This window comes from Prionailurus bengalensis, chromosome B2 (assembly GCF_016509475.1).
Source record: "Prionailurus bengalensis isolate Pbe53 chromosome B2, Fcat_Pben_1.1_paternal_pri, whole genome shotgun sequence".
Taxonomy (NCBI): Eukaryota; Metazoa; Chordata; class Mammalia; order Carnivora; family Felidae; genus Prionailurus; species Prionailurus bengalensis.
Genome location: NC_057349.1, coordinates 103,852,738 through 103,861,570, shown reverse-complemented (window position 1 = coordinate 103,861,570; position 8,833 = coordinate 103,852,738). Strand labels below are relative to the sequence as shown.

General features: G+C 36.0%; 1 pseudogene; it reads left to right on the top strand.

Moving 5' to 3' along the window:
• Positions 1-4,663: 4,663 nt before the first annotated feature.
• Positions 4,664-5,721, top strand: LOC122489010 (annotated as a pseudogene).
• The last annotated feature ends 3,112 nt before the right edge of the window (positions 5,722-8,833 follow it).

Here is an 8,833-nt window from a genome sequence, read left to right as displayed (position 1 = left end):
TATAATTAATATTTTCAGAGACATATGACAAAAGATTGGATCTTTATGAAAAAATAATTATATGTCATAAATGAATACTTAGAAAAATGTTAAAGCTCTTAGAATTAAAAAAAAAAAAGAAGAAGGGCATCTGGATGGCTCAATCAGTTCAGCATTCCACTCTTGATATCTGCTCAGATCATGATCCCAGGATGGTGGAATCAAGTCCTGTGTCAGGATCCATGCTGAGTATGGATCCTGCTTAAGATTCTCCTCTCTCTCTCTCTCTAGAAGAAAAAGAAAAGGAAAAACAGATAAAAAGGGAAAAAACGAAATTAAAAATTCAGTACATTTTTGAAGGTAAAGTTGAAGAAGTGAAATAAAATATAAAGAATTGGACAATAAGTTAAAAAATATAAGATAATTAGAGTATCTAGCATGCTAAATAGGAGTTCAAGAATAAATAGCAGAATTAGAAAAAAGGGTAATATCAAAAAATAGTAGAAGAAAATGCCAAGAAATCAATCACACGAATTCTTAGATTAAAACAGCTAACTCAGTGCCAATGAAAACAACTCATTTTGAAATTTCAAAACATTGGAGGTGTTGGAAACTTGAAGGTTCTCAGATCTTCCAGACATATAAATAACAAGTTATCCATGAAAGATCAGGAGTTCAAATGCCACAGTAATGAGGCAATAATTACAGGAATTACAATAACTACAGGAATCTGGAAGCCGGAAGACTATAGAGCAATGCTAACAAAATTCTGATGGAAAATAATTTCCAACCAAATTCTACACCTAGTCAAATCCACTCAAGAGTAAAGCAAGAATAAAGATATTTGAAAACAAGGAATGCTTTTAAAAAATTACTACTTCCTATGTTCCCTTTCTTGGAAAACTGGTGAAGAATGTATTCTGTCATTATGAAAGTATAAGCCAAGTATAAGATGACACAGTATCCACAAAACAGGGAATTCAACACAAACGACAACGCAACGTGAGGGAGGTAAAATAATTCTGAGTCTGATCGTGAAGGAAGCTTGCAAGCACAGCCGGTGTGTGGCTGTCGAAGATGACAGCCATTGGCAGATGTTTTCAAAATGACGTTTTTTCCAAAGCGTGTGCATTCTGATGATTTGAAGCAATGGGAATTTTTATTTTGAATTATTGGTATCACCCTTAAATCCTTGAAAATTACAGGATAGTTTACATCTACATAGTGCTTCTTAAATGTTTGCCGTTGGTTTAAGCTTTTTTTTTTTTTAACATGTATCAATTCATTAAACTCACGTTAATCCTCTAATACATATGTTATTTTTTTGCCCTGAGAACTTAGTAGAAGACGTAGGATTTGAACTTAGGAAGTCCATCTCCAGATTCTGTGTTGTGAGAAATGGCTTGTGAGAAATGGTTGTGAGAAACCACCACCTGTCTGCTTCTTATCCAGTCACAGCTTGTACCGAAGTGTTTCCTATTGTAGGAATGTAGTCAACAGGTTTTATTTTCTTTCTAATTTTGAACTGCTTAATGAATCTGAGAGTTAAGATTTTGACTTTTGGTGCTTCATAAAAATGTAAAAATTGAGTCCTATTATTGGGTTTTAGCAAGAAATGTTATATATGTTTTGCCTTCAATGTTAAAGAGTGGAAAATTAGTTAAGTGTAGCCAACCTCCAGGGGTGATTTTACAAAACAGCAGAATGTTTTATTGCTTCCTAACAACATTTCAATTTTACGCATTTAACAGTCTTTATTATAGATGAAAGTGGTTAGAACAAAGACATTCTATATTTTGCTGTTGGGATTCAAGGTAGAATTGTTTTATATTGGAGTCACATAAGTCAGTGTTTCAATGGAGTTCTGGTATAATAAATGTCTACATCTGCAGTTAAATTAGTTGAGAGAGCACTTTTTGTCTATTAAAGAAGCCTAAGTAGGAGTTTGGATCTGACACCAACTATCTCTGCCAACTTATGAGCCAAACCACTTGTTTGATTTGTACTCTATGGTTAACCAACTTTTCTGTGCACCTATGGAGTATACTTGGGGGTAATAATATTGCTCTCCTCAAGGGTTGTTTTATGGTTTTGAAGAGGTTGAACACACATTGATGGATTATGAAATATTCAACAAAGCATATGAGTAAGTGCATACTATTTTTCTCTAGACCAAAAAGGCTGAGAAGTAATTTAACAGAGAGGATACTAACAAGGATTATTCTTGCTCAGGAAAAATTCACACTCTGATGAAGAAAAACAAAAGAAAGCAAAACAAACAAACGGAACACAACTGCAAAGCAACGTGAAAATTGCTAAAATAGGGGTAAGAGCAAACATTTGTTGAACACAGAGACAAAAATCCCTGACTCGGGGCGCCTGGGTGGCGCGGTCGGTTAAGCGTCCGACTTCAGCCAGGTCACGATCTCGCGGTCCGTGAGTTCGAGCCCCGCGTCGGGCTCTGGGCTGATGGCTCGGAGCCTGGAGCCTGTTTCCAATTCTGTGTCTCCCTCTCTCTCTGCCCCTCCCCCGTTCATGCTCTGTCTCTCTCTGTCCCAAAAATAAATTAAAAAAAAAAAAAAACCGTTGAAAAAAAATATTTAAAAAAAATCCCTGACTCAATACATCCTTAGTCTACTGATTTTCCCACTCTCTTAAACAAATGTCACCACTTCAAATTCCCAATATCTGCTAACCTGCCTTCTCTGTAAGTTGATAAGCTTGCTTTTTATCGACTAAAACGAAGACAATGCCAAGACCACCATTATCAAATGAAATCATCTATCAGCGTCTGTATGGGTGCTTTGCCAATGTATCTGTTTTCCTAGAGGAGAAATCCATGGTCATACCTAAAGCCATTTCTCTATGCTTCCTTCTTGAATCAAAGAGGACATGATTCCAGTAGCATAAAACATACTGTCATGTCTCAATTACCCTCCCAGAAATAAAACTTTTTCTTGAAGTCACTCTACCAGATAGCTACTGCTTTATTTGTCCCCTTTGTAACAACACTTATCAAAAGAGTTACCTACCTTCATTCTCTCTAATCCCTTTTCTCACATTATCTTTTCAACAAGCTTCAACATTCTAGTCTCCAATCACTCCACTGAAACTGCATTCCTTACTAGTGACTTAGGCTTTGCTAAATCCAATGGACAAGTATCTGTTCTCCTCTTGCCTAACTTATAAACAGCATTTGACACAATATGTCCTTCATTCTTTTTAAAAAAATTTTTTAACATTCATTTATTATTTTTGAAAGACAGAGACAGAGCATGAGCTGGGGAGGGGCAGAGAGAGAGGGAGACACAGAATCCAAAGCAGGCTTCAGGTTCTGAGCTGTCAGCATAGAGCCCCACTCAGGGCTTGAACCCATGAACTGTGAGAACATCACCAGAGTCAAAATCGATGCTTAACCCACTAAGCCACCCAGGTGCCCCACAATATATCCTTCCTTCTTAAAATAACCTTCTTCACTTGACCGGAGCTTATTTTTCACACATTCTCATTATTTTCTCCTTCTCATGCCTTTTGGTCGTTCCTCCTCATCTCTTTTAACTCTTAATTTTGGAGCCCTCTTCCCTCTTCTTGGGCTTAGTTCCTATTCCTATTCAGTTCTGTGTGCAAAGTCATACCTTACCTTTATCACTTCATTTCAGCTCATGGTTATGTATATCACCTGTATGTCACCAATACCACATTTGTATCTTCACTCAGAACCTCTCACTTGACCTCCAAGCCCAAAGGCACATTATTTTAAAGCTAAGGTTAAGCTGACTCCTCACTTACATGAATCCCTTTCAGAGCTCTGACTGGTGGCCTAGCAATGTGATAATATGGGCAACCATTTTTGTAAAATGTACAAAACACTTTATGTAATGGCAATTTGTTATGATGCTGATGCTCTCATGTTTCTTTTGCATTGAAATAATGATGGATATTTTGCAGATATGATAAATGGGATTTTAAACTAGGAGTGAGCTTCTAGTCAGAATGCAAAGTGGATTTTTTTTAAACTTATTTTATGTAGGGTACAGACCTGTTTTCTGTTGAAGTACTGTTGAGTCCTGTAAATAGTGAGTTTGTGTTTAGGGGTGTAGAAGAAAGGAGGAAGAAGGAGAGGAAATGCAGGCATCATGCATTCACAAGGAATAAGCTGAAAAGACAGTTTCAGGAATGTATTATGAAGGGATTTTTCTGTTGATTTAAGGCAAATGGAAAATAATAGACCATAAATGTTTCAAAAAGCTAGTCATTTGCTGCACACTGGACATTTGTATCAGTGCTATTAAATGGAGACCTGTTTGTATTTCTGACATGCAACTCTCCTTCCATGACAGCTGAGTTTGAGAACACATAAAATTTGAAATAATTCAAAAGACTTATATTCTTACATACAAATGATCAGTAAATAATGGGCACACACAGTATGTTCAACATATTCCTTGAGGTATTTATGAAATCATTCGATCAATCATTGAATAACTATTAATGAGTGCCTATTATGTTCAAAGCACCATGCATGTGAAGGAGTGTCCATACATGTGTCTCAAGGAGTCTTATCAAGGAGTTTATAAATCTATTAAGATAATAAAATATAGATACATAAGCCTCTCACCAGGCATCCTCATGAGAGTAACAGTGTCATTAGACCCTGTGTGGCAATCCTCAATGCACTATTGTAATGCCTAGGGAAGACATGGCAACCTGGAAACCCATCTACTTCCTTAAAATAATCCAGCTTTTCAATGATTATCTAAAAGTCTTCACTGTGGGAGCAGACAACATGGACTCCAAGCAGAAGTAGCAAACTGGCATGCCCCTGTTTTGGGGAAAGCTGTGGTCCTATGGGCAAAAACATCATGATTCAATCACAAGGCCATCCAGGGGCATCCGGAGAATATCTCTGCTCTGGAGAAACTGTTGCCTCATATCTAGGGTGATGTGGGCTTTGTGTTCACCAAGAAGGTGAACTGAGATCAAAGCTCTAATCACTCAGATCAGAGACATGCTGTTAGACAATAAAGGGCCAGCAGCCACCTATACTGGTGGCGTAACCCCACAGGATATCACTGTACCAGTCCACAACACTGGTATGGGGCTAAAGAAGATCTCCTTCTTCCTGGATTTAGAAATCACCATTACTAAATCTCCAGGAGAACCGATGAACCATTGAACCATTAAAATACTGAGAACTTGAAATACTGAGTGCTGTGCAAATGATTAAGATTGGAGACAAAGTGGGAGCCAGCAAAGCCATACTGCTGAACATCCCCCTCCCCCACCCTTCTCCTTTGGGCTGATCATCCAGCAGGTGTTTAACAATGGCAACATCTACAACCCTGAAGTGCTTGATATCACAGAGGAAACTGCATTCCTTTCCTGGAGGGTGTTTGCCGTGTTGCTAGTGTATGTTTGCAGATTGGTTACCCCACTGTTGCATCAGTACACCATTCTATTATCAGTGGATACAAATGAGTTCTGTCTTTGCTGATACTGATTACGTATGCTCCCTTGCTGAAAAGATCAAGGTCTTCTTGGCTGCTCCACCTGCACTTGTGACTGCTGCTACCACAGCTGCTCTTGCAGCTTCTGCTGCTGCCCCAGGCAAGGTTGAAACAAAACAAGAATCAGAAGAGTCCCATGACGATATGGGATTTGGTCTCTTTGACTAATCACTGAAAAGCAACCAACTCAGTCAATTTTATTTATGAAACAAGGAAATAAAGGCTTAGTTCTCTTTAAAATATGTAGACATATAAGTATATGAGGCAATATATGAGAATAACTAGATCACAAATTTAAGAACAGATGTAACAATAAAGCAAAGATCCTCTGGGGTAAAGTAAATGGACACTTGCTTGGTTTAAAGCAGAGAGGTAAAGAAAGAGTAGTGGAAGATTCTATTAACCATTTAGATAGGGCAAGAGAACACAGGACCTTGGCAGAGTGGTTACAGGGATTTTTTTTTCTTGAAGACAAAAACCTTCCTTAATAGTTGTGTAAAAAGATGCAATTTATTTCATTAAAATAAAAATATTTTCAAAAGTTATATAACCAGACAGGTTCCCAGGTGGCTCAGTTGGTTAAGCGTCCAACTTTGGATTAGGGCATGATCTCATGGTTTGTAGGTTCAAGCCCTGCATCGGCTTCTGAGCTGACAGCTTAGAGCCTAAAGCCTGCATCAGATTCTGTCCCTCTCTCTCTCTCTCTCTCTGCCCCTCTCCCACTCACACTCTGTCTCTCTCTCTCTCTCAAAAATAAATAAACATTTTTAAAAAGTTATATAACCAGAAGAATTAGCTACTTAAAAATAAGTTCTTATTTCTGGGAGGAGTTCACTTAAAATACTTGTAACGTTAGGAATATGAGTATATTTGTTTTAAGAATAAATAAAAGTGGTAATTGAAAGCCACATGCTGGGAAGAGAGGTTTTGTATTTTCTCTTTACTCTTTATAAGAAAAAAAGATAGAATGTTGTCAAGATGATAAGAAAAGTTTTCCATTCGGAAAAGAGAGAGGGGGCTTTGTTAAGTTTCTTAACAAAGAACTTCTACAGAAAATTGTACAGTGTTGAAGTTGAGTTGATATCAAATTTTTTCAGTAAAATTTGACTGTTACTCATCCCTCTGTCCTGACCCTGGGTAAAGAATCAAAGATCAAATGGAATCCTCATAGTCTCTGTTGAATCAAGATTCAGAAACCATTCAAATAAAGATTCAAGGAAACACTGAAGTTTTATTTGTCTTTTGTGGAAGGCTACTCTGTCAAAGAGGGCCATGTCAAGACTAGAGGCAGTAAAATTTTGACATAATTCATGGGGAAAATAATAAGAACTTTAGATAAAGAGATGGTTGTTTCAATAAAAACATTTAACATTTATTAAAATCTTATTATACGCAAAGGTAGTCTAAGTGTATTATAAACAATTTGGTCAAGGTTGAACACATTTATTAGCAAGCTGAAATTTGAACCCCTGTAGTCTGATTTCAAAGCATGCATTGCTAACCATTGAACTGAACCATTTCTAAACATAGAATGACTTGAAAAGGCTTTTGTTTTGAAGAGGTGCTATTAAAAAAATAAAAATAAACAGAGTCTTATGATTAGAAATTTGAACAAAAAAAGTCTAGTGACTTTGGCACAATTATTGTCTCAAGGGTGTAAGAGACATTTGTTTGAAATATGATATCCACTGTTTCATATCCCAGTAGCCTTCCCCCAACTATTTAATTTTTAAATTTCATTAATTCTCAGTCATATCATCTATAAAACTGAAATAATAGTACCTACTTTTTAGAGATTCAGAGTGTGTGTGTGTGTGTGTGTGTGTGTGTGTGTGTAAAATATTATCTCATACTACAAATGTTGATGACATGTGATGCTCCTGCTAATGCAAGATTCTAAGCCTGAGCGGTAGTAAATTGTGATATTATTATAGAATATACAAGGTTAAGAAAGAAAATGTATTGGAGAAAAAATTGTTGAGACTTTCATAGATATAATATATTATTTCATTTGTTTTAATTGTGAACAAATCCCTCTGTTTTGCAAGAAAGAGAAAAATAAAGAAAACACATAAAACAAAAAGAGAGAAATTAATCAAAGTAGAATTCAAACAATCATTTTAAAGCACACTCCAGTTTCTCTTTTAACCTTAAAAAGCTGGTGCCTGGGAAGGATGAAAGGTTTTGAAAGATAGAGTTTGTTGACATTGGGAGAGGTATAAGGAATATTTCCTATAAAGTAAAAACAAGAAATAGAGTTCTTTGTGAAATAGACAACATCCATTTCCTATTTACTCTTAGGGATGAGTGAATTCTGTTGAGGGCAGCATAACTCTTACCCTGGAGATTACTTGTTAAGTTTTGAATGACATGTCAAACCGCGTAACCAGTTTTCATGCATTAACATAGATTGTACCAACAGATATTAAAATGCTATATAGATGACTAATAAAAAGGTGAGAGATAAAAGAAGTAATCAGTGGACATACTAATAGAAAATTTGGTTTATGAGAGAGGATAAAAGGGAGAATTAGGAATACCACTCCTGGCACAATTCCCTTGAAAAACAGGAAATTACCATTTAAAAAAAAATGAAGACCACCATGCTGTCATACAGGAAAGCAGAAAAGAATTGTTATTTTGTAAAGGCCAGAAATATAAGTAGGGATCTTAGATGGAAAAGGAATATTCCAGAATGGAAGGCATAGAGATTAAATATAGACTTTTTAAAAGTATTCTGTGGTTTAGTTTTGACTTTGAAAACATGGAAATATTTTACATAATTAGGAAACAACATCAAAGCAAAATGAGACAAAGAAAACAACCTCTAGAAATTGTAAGCAAATGAAGCAAATAAACCTAACTGTATTACATTAGTGGCTAAAATAGAGAAGCTTTAAATAGAAATTTAAAATAAGAAATCGACTCGTACATCCCTCATGAGATTTATATCCTAAGGTCAAACAAACTACAAAAAAAACCCCAAAACTAACCACAATAACCTTTTAACTGATTTTTGTAATCATGTTGTTATTAATATTATAACATTGACATGTTGATTCTGAAAGTATGTGCAGCACATATACATGTATGCATATGGGTAAGAAATCATTTTATATTATTACCGCATTAGTTTCTTATTAATGTTGCAACAAATGAAATTTAGAGGTTTCAAATGACACAAATTTGTTATCTTGCAGTTCTGGAGGTCAGAAGTCTAAAAGAGTTACATAAGGCTTCTTCCTTCTGGAAGCCTAGAAGAGAATCTGTTTTCTTGCCTTTTCCAGTCCTAGAGGTCATATACATTCCTTGGTTCATGAATATCACTTCCATATTTCAAAGCCAAG